We start from the raw sequence: 19,324 nt of genomic DNA on the forward strand, positions 1-19,324 counted from the left end.
GCCCCGGGGCCCGAAGCTGAGGGGGGATAGGGCCTGCGACACTCATCATCCCGCTCAGCCCCACAAGAGGTTACCGCCGGCTGGTCCGGGGTCCTCTTCCCGCCCTGTGTTTTGGTCCCCGGTGGCGAGGAACCAACAGTAAATCATTTCTCTGCGACCTCTGGGCACATATGTGAGTGTCCATCATTTGCAGGAACCACGACAGTTCCTAGTTTTACACAGTTCATACTGTTGTGATCCTGTTTTTCCTCCAAAAATAAAATTTATTTAATCATCACTTTCCTATCTAATAATAACTTCCCTTAGGAGGAACTGCTTGGGGTGCAGAAGCATATCACTGTAGTGTCAAGTGAAAGGCTCCTGAAGGGAGAAGTCATAGTGACATTATGACTTTGATCATCCTGCATTAAAATAAGTTTTTAATAAAAAAGTGGACCATGAAAATAAGGTCCATACCAGCAGTAAACACCTGGTGTCAACTCAGGAAATCATTGTACTTAGTGCATATATGAACTGGCTGGCAACACTCAAAAGGTACCAGAAGAAAGGATCTAGATAAAGTGTTTGGCGTGATTACTTCCAAAGTTACTTAAGGCTCATTCACACTTTTTTTTTTTTTTTTTTTTTTTTGCTGGCTTTTTCTGTGTCCGGCAATGGATCGCAACCCTCAGTGTTGCCCCCGTACCGGACCAGGGAACGGCAACGGGACTGCAACCCTCAGTGTTGCTCCCACGCCTCGCTCAGCCAGTGAGCGGGAACCGGTCTGTATGTGGGATCCGAACCCTCGGGCGGGAGCGCCGCCGCGCTTCCGCGCTTCCCAAGCGGCCCACTTATCCAGTGCGCAACCGGGCCGGCCCCTCATTCACACTTAAATAGTGCAAAATGAGATGAAGAACAGAGACCAACATAAGACTCACTTTGCATTACCTCTTCCAGGAAGCCTTGCCTTCTCTTATTCCCTTTCTGCTCTTAAGGCTGAGTTAAGTGCCTCTTCTCTTCCCACAAGTCCCAATGCTTCTGTATATCATGGCATGTGTCTCCTGATAAGTTGTTTAAGATGGACTTCAACTTCAGGGAATGCTGCTGGTTTTGTGTCAGATCAATAGACCTTGCCCAATGCTTGGCATAGACTAAGCATTTAGTAAATAGCTACAAACAGTTATAAGTAGATGTAGACGCAGGCCTTAAGTTTCTTGACATTTAAGGAAAAAAGGAACTACAGTGAATGTTGTAGTCTGTTCAGGCTTCTATAGCAAAATATCATAGACTGGGTGGTTTATAAACAGCATTAATTTATTTCTCACAGTTCTGGAGGCTAGGAAATCCAATATTAAGATACCATCTGATTTAGTGTCTGGTGAAGGCATGCTTCCTGGCTCATAGACTTCCATCTTCTTCTTGTGTCCTCACATTGTAGAAGAGGCAAAGTAGATCTCTGGGTCCTCTTTTTTTTAAGGGCACTTATCCCATTCACGAGGGCTGTGCTTTCACATGACTTAATCACTCCCGAAGACCACACCTCCAAATCACATTGGGGATTAGGTTTCAAGACATGAAGTTTGAGGGTACACAACATTCAGTCTACATCTCTGAATTATATAATTTGAGGATCTTTTCTGTTTATCCCTACTCGATCTCTTAGAACCAGACACACATGGAATTACACCCTCCTTTTTGAAATACTTTCCTTTCTTAGCTTCATTGACAACATACTGTTTTGGTGTCCCCCCCTCCTTTTCTAGTTACGTTTTTTTCACTGTATTTGTTATTCTTTCTCCTCTTTCTAAAGGTTGGAATTTCTTTCAGCCCTATCTTGGGTCACATTCCTCTCTTTTTCTGCTTTTTCCATAAGTGATCTAATTTACTCATATGGCTTTAAGCATCAATTATCACAAATCTCAGAAGTATAAGTATAGTCCACATCTTTCTTCTAAACTTCAGATTCAAATATCCTCTTGTCTACCTATATCTTCAATTGAATATCCAACATTTATCTCAAAAGTAACATTCAAGATTTAATATGGACTGCTTACTCTTCTAATCCTCCTAAGTGCTTCTTTTCTTACCTCAGTTTCTCAATCCCATTCACAAGAAAGGAGCCCTCATGCTTCAGTTTCTCAATCGCTAATCACCTTTTAAAGGCCACAACTCTTAATAGTATCAAGTTGGCAACACCCGAATTTTGGAAGAGACACATTAAAACCAGAGCAACCACAAGAGTCTTTTGATGTGGGGGAAGGCTAAGAGGACACGCTGCTAACCATGATAATCAGGCGAGAGGAGCCCCTGCATCACTAAGGAGTTCTGTGGTTATTTTATTCAGCAGGCCAGGGCTGATAGTAAAAGAGGCAGTAAAGGATCTGCTCTCCTTAACATTCATGAGGATAACAGGGCCTCAAAATAACAGACCAGGTGGAAGCATTTAAATGACAGAACTTATTATGCCAAAAACACCATCACCACTAACAACGTCAGAAGGGCATCAAAGGGGGCTTGGCCCACATGGAGTTTTAGAAATAGTTGAGCATAGTGTCCTTAGATGCAAGGTATATAAGCAATCAAGAAAAGTGCTGTTAACATAAATAAATAAAAAGCAAAAACAAGAACAGTGGAGCAAGAAGCTGAGGGGGTTGACCCAGTAAAATGTCATGATCTCTTGCTCAGTTCTTAGACCTAAATCAATTTTCAGAGCTGGAATCAAATGACTGAAAAGATGGTCATATTCCCAGAGGAAGGCGCTTAAACACCACGGCAAGTGTAATCCATGATGATTCCCAAAGTCCTTCCCCCAAAGGACCTAGGATCTTTGACTTAGGTTACTGTACGGTGAGAAAAGAGGAATAATAAGACATTCCTAGGACTACTAGACATAATTGACATGGATACACAAAGATCCACAGTGTCATCATACCATCCTCCTCCACTAGAGTGGGGACTTAGAGGCCGGGTAATATACAGAGCCCTGGCTAATGTGTGACTCACTTTGGACTCAGTGGGTCTACAAATACATACAGTGGTCATTTCCCTAGTCCCTACATGCATAATTGGAGTTGATACACTTGAAAATTAGAGTAATCCCCACACTGGGTTCCTGGTCTATAAGTAAGAGCTATTACATCAAGGAAAACCAAATGCAAACTCCTGAAACTGACTAAAAAGTATAGTAAATCAAAAACAATAACTTATAGTGTGAGAGGGTATATTAGGGATCAATGTCACTGTATCAGTCCATTTTTGTTGGTTATAACAAAATACCTGCAAACTGGGTGATTTATAAAGAAAACAAAATTATTGCTTACAGTTTGAGGCTGAGAAGTCCAAAGCCCATATGTTGGTGCTGAGAGTGACCCAGGGGTCTCACATTACAAGGTGGTGGAAGCAGAGAGAGCAGAAAGAGACAGATTCTCCTCTTCTTTTAAAGTCCTCCAAACCATGCCCATGACCACCATTTTTAATCCATTCAATACTGCACGGCCCTACAATCCAATCACCTCTTCAAGGCTCCATCTTTCAATTACCATAATAGGATTTCCCACCCTCTTAATAGTCACAGTGAGGGCGAAATTTCTAACATATAAAACTTGGGGGACACAATTCAAGCTTCAGGGAGTTTTGTAGGGACATATTTCAATCCACTACAGTCATCATAAAGGTTTAAGTATAAAGATATAAAGGTTTCAGTAGTGGTGGTCCCTGTTATGTCTCCATTTAATTTTTCAGTCTGAACCTTGCAGGAATTGAATGAATCTTGATGAATGACTGCAGACTACTGTAGTGCTAACCAGATAGTAATCTGATTGAAGATGCAGTTTTGGACATAGTGTCATTGCTAAGGCAAATTAATAAGCCCTCTGATACATTACATGCTGTCACTGATTTAGTGGCTGTGTTTTTTCAATTCTATATAGCAAAGAGTATCAGCAATAGTTCTCATTCACTTGGCATGGACAGTATTCATTTACAATTTTGTATCATGACTGTATTAACGTTCCTCCCCCATGTCATAAGAAGAGATCTGGATCACCTGGACATCCCACACACTGATCCATTGCATTGATAACATTATGCCGGTTGGACAGGACAGACAAAAAGTGGCTAATAGATTGAAGGCTTTGTTAAGACACATGCAATCCAGAGGGTGGGAAATAATCCTATTAAATTTCAGGGACCTGCAACTTCAGTGAAATTTAGGTTTCCAGTGGTCAGGGCCATGTTGGGATATCTCCTCCAAGGTAGAAGACACATTGCTTTATCCATTTTGAATACCCCATTGCAAAGAAGGAAGCATGGCACCTAGTAGCCACTTTTGAATTCTAAAGGCCTATAATTCCATACCTGGGAATACTGCTCCACCTCTTATACCTGCTGACACGGAAGTCTACCAACTTTGAGTGGGGATCGAGCAGGATAAGGCACTAGAGAAGGTTGATGCCTTAATACAATCATCCTTGTTACTTGGACCATAGTAATTTAATAAACTCTGTAGTATTGGAGATATCAGTATGGGGAAAGAAGGCAGTTTGGAGAACATGCTCTAGTGTAACATTCACAACATAATCCCTTCAGATTATAGAACAAGGCTATGGCATTCATAGAAGAAACTTGCATGCTTTTTGAGAAGCATCTCTCAGAGTGTTACTGGGCTCTGGGAAATCAGAGACAGAACACTTTACCATTGGTCAGCAAGTGAGCATGTATCCAGAACTGCTCCTTAAGAGTTGAGATTTGAGGGACCCAACAAGTAATGCAATCAAACATGCCTAGCAGGAATCCATTATGAAATGTACTGAATTGAACCCAAGAACAGAAGATGTAAATAAGCTCAATGAGTTGGTAGCCCCAGAACTCTTGTTACCTAAAGAGCTGCCCCCCTTTTTGGCTTGCATTCATGGGCATAAGGGGGCTCTTGTATGACCGACATAAAAGGAAAAACAAACATACAAACAAAGAAAACCTGAGCTTGATTTATGGATGGTTCAGGATGCCACATGAATGCAAGCAAAAATGGGCAGTGGCTGCATTTTAGCCACATTCGGGAGTGGCCTTGTAACATAGTGGAGAGAGAAATTGTCTCAATGTTAAGAGCTACAATTAGTGTATCTGGCTACCTACTTTGTATAGATGAAGAAGGAGCCTGTGGTGAGAATACAACAGTCTCAACTTTGTAATTGTGTGAGAGAAATACCCATACAACCATCTGTTTTTCATTTTCAGTACAATATTCAAGTATTCTGAGCATGCTTAAGATAGGTTAGGCTAAGCTATGATGTTTGGTTAGTTAGGTATATAGGTGTATTAAGTGCATCACAATATTTTCAATTTATGATGGATTCATCAGGATGTAATCCCATCATAAATTGAAGAGCATCTCTATATAGATTCTTGGGCAGTGATCAATGGCTTGGTTTTCTAAACCGGGGGTAGGAAGACAAGGACTAGAAGCTTAAAGACAAAGAGGTCTAAGGATAAGGTATGTGGATAGACATATGGGAGTGGACATGAAGTGTGAAAATAATTATGTCAAACATTAATGATCACCAGTGAATATTCACCAGAGCGAAGTACTGCAAACCAAGTTGTGAGTTGATGAAATAACTTGATCAATTAGCATTACCCCACCTTTCTCATCAGTTACCCCAAAAGTGGCATAATGGCCACATGATTGGAGTGGCCATAGTGGCAGTGATGGTGGCTGTATGTGGGCCCAACAGCGTGGGCTTCCAATAACCTAACTGTTGCTGTACAACCTGTCAGCAACATAGCCCAACACTGAGCTCCCACTATGACATCATTCCTCAAGTAAATCAACTGACCATGTGGTGGCAAGGTTTATCTCATAGAGTTCCTCCATTTTGGAAGAGCCAGCAGTTGATTCTCATCAGGGTAGATACTTATTCTGGCCTAAGTTTACTTTTCTGCTTGTGATTCCTTAGCCAGCACCACTATCTGTAAGCTAATCGAATTCCTGATTCATAGGCCTGGTATCCTACACAATATAGCATTTAACCAGACTACCCACTTGATAGAGTTTGGATGTGTTGGCCCCCCAAAAGTCATGCACAAATCTGATCCCCAATGTGGCAGTGTTGGAAGCTGATTGAGTGATGGGGAATGATCCCTCATGAATGGATTAATGCTCTCCCTGGGAGAGAGGGGCCTGAGTGAGTTCCCTCTATTAGTTCCCATGACAGGTGGTTGTTCAAAAGACCCTGGCACCTCCTCTCTCTCTCTCTCTCTCTCTCTCTCTCTCTCTCTCTCTCTCTCTCTTGCTTCCTCTTGCTTCCTCTCACCATGTGATCTGCTTGTACCCACTGGCTGCTTGCCACTTTCTGCTATGAGTAGAAGCTGTGTCAAATGCAGCTGTCCCAGAATCCTAAGCCAAACAAAACTCTGTTCTTTATAAATTACCCAGTCTCAGGTAGTTCTATTATAGCAGCACAAAATGGACTAATGAACTACCTCACAGAAAAGGAGGTACAACCGTGGGCTCATGGCCATAGGTTCCACTGACTGTATCATACAATATGCCATCAGAAGCAGCTGACCTCACAGATTTATGGATGGATCAGGAATAACCATTTACGGATTGGAACTACCTTCTAAAGATGCAGCTAAAGTGCCACATCAGAAGAAGTACTCTGAAAGAATGGGATGCTATCCTTTGAAATGCAGTGTAATTGAGTGTATTTATTAAATCAGAGGTCTCTATATGGCACTTTGTCTGCCTTATGAAGGTACATGTGTCTGGGAACCAAAGGTTGGCAGCAAAATTGGCCCCACAGCACCACTCCCAATGATCTAGTGGAGAATTTTGTGCTTCCTGTCCTCATTATCCTGGTCTCTGGAGGTTTGGAGGACCTGGTGCACAAAGGGGGAACACTGTTGCCAGGAGATACAAGTAACAACAACTTATGGCTGCCACCAGGGCCCTTTTTACTCCTTATATCCAAGGACTAGCAGGTTAGAGGAGGAGTCACCATATTGGCATGTATCATATTGGTCCTGATCATCAGGATGAGGCAGGACTGCTTTTCTCCCTTGTGGCCAGAAGGGATTATGTGTGGAACTAAAGTGATCCACATAGGTTACCTCCTGGCACTCCCTTTTACCACTGTTACTATGAATGGACAAGTGCAGCAATCCCAGGCCATAAAGGTCTCAGAACACTCAAGAATGAAGTCTTGGGTCACACCACCAGGTAAGCCACCAAGACCTGATAAGGAGATAGCTGAGGGCACTTGGTCCTTCCTCCCTCGCATCCTCAAACCTGGCTCTAACTACTTCTAATCCACCAAAACGCCCCATTGGATTTCACTCCAAATATATCTTAAGTCCATCTATTTCTCTCATCTCCCCTCCTACCCTTTAGTCCAAGCCATGATTATATAACACTTAGATTACTGTGAGAGATTTCTAAATAGTCTCCTGCTTCTCTCTTCTTTTACAATTGAACCTCCCTATAGTAGACAAAGTGATCTAAACAATAAATAAATAAAATTTCTGTTACTATTTAAAAGCTTCTAGTGACTTCCTACCAATTTTATCATAAAACACCATGTTAACATGGACTACAAGGCCTGCATGATCTGGCCCTTATCTCTTTTCTCAGCCACATCTTGTGCCCTTACCCCCATAGCTCATTAATCATTCCAGCTTTACTGACTTCCTTGATAGTGTTAAAATATGAAAACTCTTTCTAGCCTCAGGGTTTTTGCACAAGCAGTTACTTTTGCCTATAACTTTCCGTTTTGGATCTTTGCATGATAGTCATTCAGTTCTCAGTTCAAAAGTCATCCATTTACTGATGCTTTTCCTGGCCACCCAGTATAAAGTATTTAAGTTGGTTTCTCCTACTCCCACAATTCATGGTTATTCTTTCTCAGCAACCTGTTTTTCATTATTCATTTATTCATGTGTTTTCTTTTTTAATTTATCTATCACCTTATAGACTTTAAGATTGATGATTTTAAAAATTGTGTGCCTTGTTCACCATTAAATGCCCAGCACCAAATATAGCACAAAGCATTTGGTAGATTCTCTCCAAAATATGTTTTATTGAATAAATTTTGTCACTGTCTAATGAAAGAAATTTTTGTTTGCATAAAACCATTTTCCCTAAAAAAGCAATATTTTATCATATGAATGTAATTTTTATAAAAGACTGGAGAATATCATAGTAGTTAAACTATGGCTTTATTAGAGAGATGCTAGTTTATCTTCCACAGAGGCAGTAAATCACAATTTACAAAGATATTTTTGTGTATAAAGTGACAGCAGGGTGTATGGAGAAAATGAAGACAGAGATATAATGATCCAGGAATACACTCCTTTATGAGGACCCAATAAAAATGTACATTATTTGTATTTTTGACTATAAAAATTATACAAGCTCATTGTTGAAACTTTGGAATATATATTTCTAAAACTTAGAGAGGATAACTCTTCCACTCTGCGTTACTATTTTCCAGTATTTCTTTTAGAGTAAATTAAATATACAATTCTATATTCTGCTTTATTCTTATTTGCATTCTATAATCACAATTTCCCCAAATAAAATTTAAAGGCCTATATTTTATATGATGATGTGTATGTAACATAATTTATTTTATCCCATTCCCTTACAGTCAAATGTTTAATTTATTCTCAGTTTTTAAAAATTAATACAGCAATGCTGATAGGAAAATTTTCATTCATTGATGTTTATCTGTATTTCTGGTTATTTCCTTATAATATAATCCCCCCGAAATAAGAAGGACTGCTATAGACTGATATTTGTTTACATAAATTCATAAATTTTATACTACTCTACAGTCCCACCAGCAATATTAGGTGCTCATTTCATAATACCTTGCCACCATTGAGCATCACTATGGTTTTGCATCTTTTTATAATTTAATAAGTGACATATCAATATTATTTAATTTTGTATTTCTTTGATCACAATTTCAAATCTTAATTTTATACTTCTAATCTGTATTTTGTGATTTATATGACCACAACTTTTGCTTAGTTCTTATATTTTAAATCAGCACTTCAGTGTTTTATTAATATTAAAATAGTTTTAATTATAAAATAAGAGATTCTTCTAAAATTTCTGACCAAGTACTATAGAAAGCAAATTTTTCATTTCTCATAAGTTATTCCTGTTAACATTTTTCTTGATTCTACTATTTTATTTTATTTAACATGACAGTTTTTGATCATTAATCAACAATGAATTGGCAGGCCAGGGTTCTTATTGCAGACTCCACCACATCTTTTTGTGTGACCTTGAATATATAGAGAACAGATTTTATTCTAATGCAGAGATAGCATGTGCCCATCCATTTATCCATTAGCTCATTTATTCATTTATAAGTCTATTATTTATTTCCCAAAGTTGTTTTATGTCTGAAATTTAACTGTTAGAGAATCATTTTAGAGATGATTGGTCTGGCAACAGGGCTATCAATATGTTCAACTGTAAAGAGTCAAGCAACGAGCAAATAGCTACCTCCTTATATTTGTTCCATCCTATTCTTCCACTCACCTCCCATACACCAATCAGGGCTTTGGTTAATTCTTATCCTAGGGATACTTATCCTTTCTTATCATTTCACACCATGATTTATATTGGGAGGACCATGGTGAGGCTTCATGATGTTTATTTGGGGGTGGGGGAAGTTCCTTTCCTCACCAGTTGTGAGTAAGATGCTCAGGGTACAATTTATTCCATGCCTAGTGATCTCGTAACAAATTGGGGTAAAAGGAAGGACACCACCTTTCTCCTGAATTTTAGTATCTTTCTCTTCTGGGTTTCAGGTGGGTTTGGGGCCAGAATAAGTTTGTCACAGGGCCAGGACTAGGGTGACAGGTTCTCGCAGGGCCCAGGTTAGGCTGAGACAAGTGAATGAATTGTGCAAATGTAGGATTTATTTAAAATTTTGTCCATCACAAATTTTTTCATTGGCTTATTAAAATATTGCATGAAAATTTTATTCATCTTGATTACTGAAGTTTTTTTGTTGTTTGATGATAACCTAAAACGTTTTGCCTAGGGTGAATGCCTCAGTTGCCTTATCCTAATCCTGACCCTGGATTTGTTCTCTAGAGATGGAGGGGATTTATCATCATCTGTGGTCTCCTCTGTATCCTCCGATATTAACTAACCAAAGCTGGGTGATCTCTAAATCCATCCCCAGCTGTCACTTTTGGAAAAAGTTTTGGCTTCCAAAACTTTTGGCTTCATATATATCAGCCCTAGCACTGGGTGTATTTCATGTTTTTGAGTGTATGTCTTTGTCTACATCCTGCGACCACTCAGCTATTATTATCCACTTTGCATTATAGTGGCAGAATGGTAAAACAATATCAAAAGGTACCGTACTCTTAAAAGTCCTCCACAGATTTCTTTAGTTTAGGAATTTGGGGTAGGTAGGGTTGCAGGTGGTAGGAAGCAGGACATATTCCTTCAAGGCTCTAAAGCTGCAGGGGCCTGCAAAAGGTACACTGTCACAGGGATTCTCAAATTTCGCTACATATTACGATCACCTGGTGAGCTTTAAAAATATACCCATGCCTGGGTCCTACCTTTGGCTTTTCATTTAATTGTTCTAGGGTGGGGTCTAGTCATCGGGGCTTTATAAACTACCTCAGATGATATTAATGTGTAACCTAACTTGGAAAATCACTGTCTTTTATTATTTACAGGTCAGTTGTGACTCATTCTTAGGAGTATGGAAAGTGTATTATTATGGGACAGAAAATCAAGAGAGCAGTATCTAAGGGCTCTGATAACAAACAAATATTTCTTACAGCCAAAATTGGTAGCAGTGGGAGAAAGGGTGAGGAGCAGGGCCCAGTGTTTCCACAAGATTTGGACAGTGATATGTTCCAGTAATATTCACTATTGATATTGGGAGCTGATTGCTCTTTTTCTCACTGGATGATCCAGTTTTTGTCAAGTTTTGTTTTGGAGGTGAATTATCTGTATATGCCTGACATGTGCTTGTAATAGTAACTTGTTATCTTACTCAGAACTGTTTTCAGTATTCTGGATCTCCATTAAATCACAATAGATGGCCAATGCAGGCTTCTGAGACTGAAGAATAAATCCCTTCCTTGTGCCATAAAATTATCAGATTTGTCAAACATAGTCCATGTCAATGCATCTAACAGTTTATTATTTTCCTTTATGGCAAGTGTGGGAACTAGCTTTATAACTAGAAAATGAATAAACTATTTCTTTTATGATAGGGTAGTATGGTTTATCAAGGTAATCTGATTTGAATCTTAAGAATGTCGTCAATTGGGTTTTATTTATTTATTTATTTTTTTACTTAGCAATATATATTTTATTTTATTTTATATTATCATTTTTTATTTTATCAATATACAATGTAGTTGACTTTTGTGTCCCTTTACCAAATTTTAAATATACTGTAAGCATTTACCAAGTTTCTTCCAAAATATGTGCTCTCTTTGGAGCATATCTGTTAGATATTTTGGTTTGTGTTTTGAATATCTTCAGAGACATATTTTTGCTGCAACTTTCAGGCTAGAGTGTCAAATCTGTAGTGGACATTAGTCTCAATTTCAAAGCCATCACGCTGCCTTCAGGAAATCCCCTCTATTTTAGAGTTGGAAATAAGAAAGCACCAGTGTGGAAAAGGGCTGACATTGTTTCTCAGGTGGGCAATGACCATAACCATGTGAAGAAGCTGGAATAGTTTCTAACTTCATTACCCGAATAGGATTTTGAGGACTATTAGGGTAATGAATATTTATTATTCCATTAGTCTTTCACTTTTATGATAAACCAAAGCTACAGATTACTGAAGAAACAAAGATTTCCCAATATTATGTAAGTTTCATGACTAAGAACAATGAGGTGCTACATTTTGGCTCTTTGAAATATGTTGGTTTCAGTATTTGCTGGGTAAGCATAACTTTCTGTGGTCCAGATCATACTGCTGAAAATGATCACCGTATTATCCACTACTCTGAGGTGTATTAAATGTAGCTCTTGTTCTGCTGGGATGTCTTGGAGGAGGTGGGATATGGGGTGCCAGGGCTGTTTCTCCTTTCTACATTTTGGAATTCTTGATAGAATAATATTTCTGAAATACTGCACTAATGTTAGAGGACTTCTATTGGGAGACTTTGAGTAATGATAATTACCTAGGAAAATATTGATAAAGTATATTTTTGTCTTGTTTCACAATGGTATAGTGGGAATTTACCTGGCATTTCCACTAAATTTCTGCATGATCTTAGGGAGGTTGCTTTCCTTCTTGGGGCCTCAGTTTTCAAGTCAACATACTGGAGTTGAACCAGATGTTCTCAATTTCCAACCAACTGTAATATACTATGATTTGTTTATTTCTGACTAAAATTGCACAAAGTAATGCACGAAGTTTTTACTTAATATCTAGGGAGAGAAACTAATTTTTCTGACAACATATTCAGCATAGCAATGCTGTAATGTTACTATCTTTATATTTTTGAAACCTTACTTCTAAAAAACCTAATTCACGTTGACATTTCTTGTAATTTATTATCTCAGAAGCTGAGTGTAAGCTTTACTTCATTAATACTCGCCATATCATTTGAGCAGTGGGTATAGAAATGTTATTATTCTTGTTTCACAAATGAAAAAACAAGGCAAGTTAAATTACATTCTTCAAGGCATTGAGGGAATAAAAGTAGAATAAGGCCTACAGCATAGTACAGGGAAATAATGAGACAAGAAGAGACTGCTGGCAGCTGGAGTTGGGTGTTGGGTATGGGGACAGCACATATGTGGGGAAAGTTGTCAGAAAGCTGCCTGAAAGGAAGAGTAAGAGATAGTAGGCAACAGTGATCAGATGGGTCATGATTCTGCCTGCCCACCCCAGACTATAAGAAATTTTCTACGAGTTAGATGCTAAGTGTGCAGGTGGATCTAATAAGTCTTCTAACCTGAAATTTTACCCAATACATAATTTTTTCATTCTAAAAGATTTACAACAAAAATTATTGCTCAGATTTGCTGAACACTTATGTGGATTGTATTTTATATGAATTATCTTTGTTAAATATTAACAGGAATGTGCTATTTTTATAGTGTTATTTTATTTTTAGCTGTTAAACAATAATCACGTATATTTATGGAGTACAGTGTGTTTCAATACATGTATATATTATAGAATAATTAAATAAGCATAATTAGCATATTCATCACCTCAAATATTTATTCTTTTTTGTGGTGAAAACATTTAAAATCTACTCTTTTAGCTATGTTGAAATATACAATATGTATAGTAAACTACAGTCATTGAACTGGTTAACAGAAGCTGCGGGGCAGGGATGGGGATAGAGGAGACATTAGTCAATGGGTGCAAAGTTACGGTAAGATAGGAGGAATAAGTTCTGATGTTCTAGCACAGAGCACATAGATACCACTATTATGTCCATTATACAGCTTAGGAAGCTAGAGTTCAAGGAAGTTAAATGTCTTTGGCCAGGTAACACAGGTTGTAAGTGCTGAAACTGGAAACTGAATCTTTATCATCCCAATTCGAATCCACTTATAAAACTTCTCCAATAACTGATATTAAAACAATTTATAGTACTATCATTTTTGCCTGTATGCTATTTTCCTTTTAAATGATTTCAGCAAAGTTGCAGGATACAAAATCAACACAAAGAAATGAGAAGCATTTCTATACTCCAGCAATGAGCATGCAGGAATGGAAGTCAAGAAAGCTTGCCCATTTACAATAGCCACAAAAATAAAATAAAATAAAATAAAATAAAATACTTAGGAATAAAGTTAAACAAGGAGGTGAAAATCTCTACAATGAGAGCTACAAATCACTGTTGACAGAAATTAAGGAGGACACAAGAAGATGGAAATATATCCCATGCTCTTGGATCATGAGGATAAACACTGAGAAAATGGCCATATTACTCAAAGTTATGTACAGATTCAATGCAATCCCCATCAAAAGTCCAATAACATTTTTCTCAGAAATGAAAAATTAAAAAAATCTATCCAGACATTTATGTGGAATAAGAAAAGACCACACATAGCCAAAGGAGTCCTGAGTGAAAAAATAAACTGGAGGCATAACAGTACCTGACTTTAAGCTATATTACAAACCTATAATAACCAAAAAAGCATGGTACTGGCATAAAAACAGATACATGGATCAATGTAATAGAACAGAGAACCCAGAAATTAACTCATACGCCTACAGCCCATCTGATCATTGACAAAGGCATCAACTCAACACACTGGGGAAGTGATTGCCTCTTCATCAAATGGTGCTGGGAAAACTGGATATCCATTTGTAGAAGAATGAAACCTGATCTGTACCTTTCACCATTGTTTTAATCAGTTTTGTGTTGCTATAAGAGAATACCTGAGACTGGGTAATTTATAAGGAAAAGAGGTTTATTTGGCTTATGATTCTGGGACAGTTGCATCTGGCATAGGCCTCAGGCTGCTTCTACTCATGGCAGAAAGCGGCAGCAGCTGGCTGGTACAAGCAGATCACATGCCGAGAGGAAGCAAGTAGGAAAATGAAGCTATAACCGTACCTCTCACCGTATACCAAAATCAACTGAAAATGGATTAATGAATCCAATATACATCCTGAAACAATAAAACTCTTTAAAGAAAACATAGAGGAAACACTCCAGGAAGTAGGAGTGGGTACAGACTTCAAGAATAGGACCCAAAGAGCACAGGCAACTAAAGGAAAAATAAACAAATGGGATTATATCAAACTAAAGAGCTTCTGCACAGCAAAAGAAACAATCACCAGAGTGAAAAGACAACCAACAGAGTGTGACAAAAGAGTTGTAAAAGATACATCTGACAAAAGGTTAATATCCAGAATATACAAGGAACTCAAACTACTTTACAGCAAAAACACAAATAACCCAATTAAAAAATGAGCAAAGGAGCTTAATAGGCACTTCTAAAAGGGAGAAACACGAATGGCCAGCAGATATATAAAAAAATGCTCAACATCACTCGGCATCCGGGAAATGCAAATCAAGACCACACTGAGATACCATCTCACTCCAGTTGGGATGGCTAATATCCAAAAGACTGGGAACAATAAGTGCTGGTGACGTTGTGGAGAAAAAAGAACTCTTATACACTGTTGGTGAGACTGCAAAATGGTGCAGCCTTTGTGGAAAATGGTATGTAGGTTCCTCAAACATTTACACGTAGATCTACCATATGACCCAGCGATTCCACTGCTGGGAATATACCCAGAGGAATGGAAATCATCATGCCAAAAGGATGTCATCACCTCTTGCAGAGTGACCGAGATGGAAAGTATTACTTGGAGCCCATGTAGCCAGAGCAATGAGAGGCCCGAAGGTGACCGCACCCAGGGGAAACTCCTTCAAGAGAGAAGGGCCCCAGGTACAGCACTAAGACAGGTTTTCCCTAAGCTTTTATTGCATAGGCAAGAAAGCTACAGAAGAAACACAGGTGGTTAATCAGTTACAGTGAAAACATAAACAAACTGGATACATGACAATTTTCATTAAAGCAGGTGTAACTTAAAATAGTTCATGCAATTTACCATCAAAGGGAGTCATAAAACTAAGCTATGTGACATACAAAAGAAACAATGAGAAAATCGCCATGGCAGTGTTTAGTTCCCTAAGAAACTCAAAGACACAGGTGTGGGTAAGATGTGGAACACCCCCCAATCACTAACTATCAGAATAGCCTTGAAGATTTTGGCTCACATACTTTCCCATCATTTAGGTTTAGCTGCACCAGGGGCAACATCCCCCAGAGCAATCAATTTGGCTGTGTCCCAATTCTCTTATTTACATCAAAGGCTTTAGTCCTGTGAACGTTTTCTTGGTCTTTCCCAATCTTAGCATTTCTATGTGTATTTTTAAAGAATTGGGTTAAGGCTTAAACTATGGGACTTTGGTGTTGCTAACTAAGGACTTTGGTCCTACTACACTATAGGTTATGGCCCTGTGAAATACAAGTGTTTTATTAATGTCAGTATCCTCCACAAAGTGTTACCTGTACTCCAGTGTTTATTGCAGCAGTATTTACAATAGCCAAGAGTTGGAATGTCCATCATTAGATGAGTGGGTAAGGAAAGTGTCGTATATCTACACAATGGAATACTACTCTGCTATAAAAAAGAATGAAATACTGCCATTCACAGCAATGTGGATGGACTTAGAGAAAATTATATTAAGTGAAACAAGTCAGGCACAGAAAGAGAAATGCCACATGTTCTCACTTATTTGTGGGAGCTGTAAATAAATAAATAAATAAACACACAAACATATAAATGGTGGGGTTGGAGAATACACAACAATCACAACAATTCCTTGTACTTGTTAAGACAATGAATGGATATGATGTGGGAGGGGGGAAGGGAGCGAGGGAAGGGGGAAAGAGGAACAGGTAAAGGGTCATGAAAATTAACTACAATGTATATAGAGAAGTTAAAATAAAAAAAAAATAATTCTTTTATGAGAACTTTGAGACCGCTCTCTCTTGACATGGCTTCAGTGTGGGTAATGAGTGATACTGTCTCTGGAGCCTTCGTTCTTCAGCAGGTAAAGTGATCTACTTAATTATTCTGTGGATATTGTAAGCTTATTTTCTCAATTCAAAATTGTTACATGAAGTCTGTCAGCACAACAGCTCTCATTGCTTAAACTCTATTCCCCAAATGGCTCTACACTTTTCATTTTCTGCCCTCATCTCCCACCCCTGCTCAAATCATGAAATAACTTCCTTGCCCTCTGGAACTCTTGGTCAGTTATCCAGAACGTGTTCTATACCCTAGTCCTCTTCTCTGAAAGCTCCCTGCACCTTTTTGTTCTAACTGAAACCTGGATGTCTTCTGAGGACATTGCTTCCCCTGCAGCTCTCTCATGTTGCTGCTATTTTCCCTTCCCCACAATTCTCATACCAATAGGCCTGCAGGTGGAGAAGACCATTTTCCTCTGCTTCCTAATAAATCCCAGCTTTGAATCCCACCATTTCAGAGTCCACAACCCATTACTCCTTCATTTTGTGTCATTTATTCCCATGTCATTCCTCCTCATTTCTCAAAATTATTTTGTGGTACCATGGCCTTCATTCCAGCACTAATCTTTCATAATTCTTGGTGATTTTAATTTTTCCATGGATACTCCTGTCGAGACCCAAGACTCACAGTTTCTTAACCATTTTTCCTCCAAAGGATTTTTTCTTCCACCCACCTCAGCCACTCATTCCCCAAGAACTTAAACTCCTTCTTTATCTCCATTTCCTAAATCTCTTTTCATCTCACCCTCTCTGCTACCACCTCTAAGCATGTTTAGTTCTCACTGGGACCTCTAATCCATTGATCTACCACCTTTTATCTTGTCCTTCACATCCCTCATGTTCCTATTTCCCTCATTGTTCAGCTTAAATTTCGTGGTCCATCATTATAGTCACTCACTTGCATATACTCTCAATTTCTTTGTTCTTCTCTCCCTCCATCTATCTATCCAGAAAAAAAACAAAAACAAAAGCACTGTTCAAGTCAGACTACCCCCCACCTACACCCATGCAGCTGGACACGGCTGGTGGAAAATACCTAATTTTATGCCAAGTGCTATCACTTTAAATTTGCAACACCTATTCTCAGGTGATCCTTTAATGTTTCCTGCAAGAAATATCACCTTTCTTATTCTACCTTACTCTACATCCTCCTCTATCACTAAGAAAAGAGAAGCAATCCGAAGATAACATCCACAAGTCCACAAACATTATTTATCAAGCTGCCTGCATTTGGGAACATATACTCGGCCTTCTTTCTTATTAGTATGGTTGAACTCTTCCCTATAACACATCTCATCCCCCTCAATTACTTGAGGATGTCTGGCAATTCTTTCCTCCATCTCTTAAAGAATTTATTTTCTTCATTGCTACATCTTTCCAATCAGCATTAAACATGCTACAATGTGTCTTATTTACAAAACCTTCCCTGTGACCTATATCCTCTATCAGCTCTTCCTACATTGCCCTGCCCCACCCTCTTACAACAAAACTTTTTGAATTGTTACTTATATTTCCTGCCTCAAATTTTTCTTCCTAATCTCTCCTGTACCCCAGTCAGGTTATCACTTGAAGTTACTCTCGTCATGGAAACCAGTAGTACATAATTCTATCTGTTCATAATTCTTATTATGAAATTTATCAAGCTTTTAGAAAAGCTCCAAGAATCATATAGTAAACATACATGTGACCAGTATTATATTGAACAAATGTTAACATTTGCAATTATTGCTTTGAATTTTTATTTATTAAAAAATGGCATACAGGTGAAACCTACTCTATTCCTCTCTGTCTCTATTCAGCATTAAGCACTCTCCTGACATTAGAATATGCCTTCTTATCCATGTTTTTTATACATGTATTATACGAGTATTTATACATAAACACAATATAGGAGTATTTATTCTATTTCCAAAATTTCCATAAATGATATATTATTGTATATTATTACCCATATCAGATTTTCACAAATATGTTAATTAGTGAAATTTGCTGTTGATTTTCCTTTCTTATTTTATCCTAATCTGATTTTGTATGGTGGTTGAATTAGCTTTTTAAAATTTGTCAGGAAGTTCTTCATTTTGCCTACTCATATAATTTGTGTAAGCTAGGGTTTGTCATTATAATGCTCACTTTAAATAATCTGGTACATTTTTGTGGGTAGATTTTGAATAGTATTTTTTTTTAATGATTGTAGGTCTAATATGGTTTTCTGTTTCTCCTTGAGTCAGTATTTGTAATTCATTTTTTTTTTTCTAGAAAACAGTCCAACCCATTCTCTTGCTGCTCTGTACCAGTTATCTCTTAGTTGTAAGGACAAACTATTAGAGCTACTACTCGGGACCCTTTACCCAGGCTGCTGTATCTCCTCTTCCCATTCTGTCTCCTATATTGCCATCATTGACAGATATTTTTAGCTATGTTTTTACACATAATCTTTGTCTTTACATTTGATCTTTACAGTTTGACTTTTCATATTTATTTCAATTCTGTATTTCTATTACTTATTTTATTGAAATTAAGTCAAAAATATAATTAATTTTAAGTGGGCTCATAACTGGTTAAGGGAAAAATTTCCTATCACATATAACATGGCTAGAGTTTTTGGTTTACTAGTGAATGACATTTGTACTCAAATTAATTTCTGATATATAGAAAAACAAATGTGGACATGGGCAAGGGAATAATATGTAGATAATTAAAACAAAACTATGTACATGTATATATAATCAGTAAAAACATACAAAATTTCAACAGCACTATTAATTTGTGCAA

Source organism: Galeopterus variegatus, unplaced genomic scaffold, assembly GCF_000696425.1.
Source record: "Galeopterus variegatus unplaced genomic scaffold, G_variegatus-3.0.2 Scaffold517, whole genome shotgun sequence".
NCBI classification, from domain to species: Eukaryota; Metazoa; Chordata; class Mammalia; order Dermoptera; family Cynocephalidae; genus Galeopterus; species Galeopterus variegatus.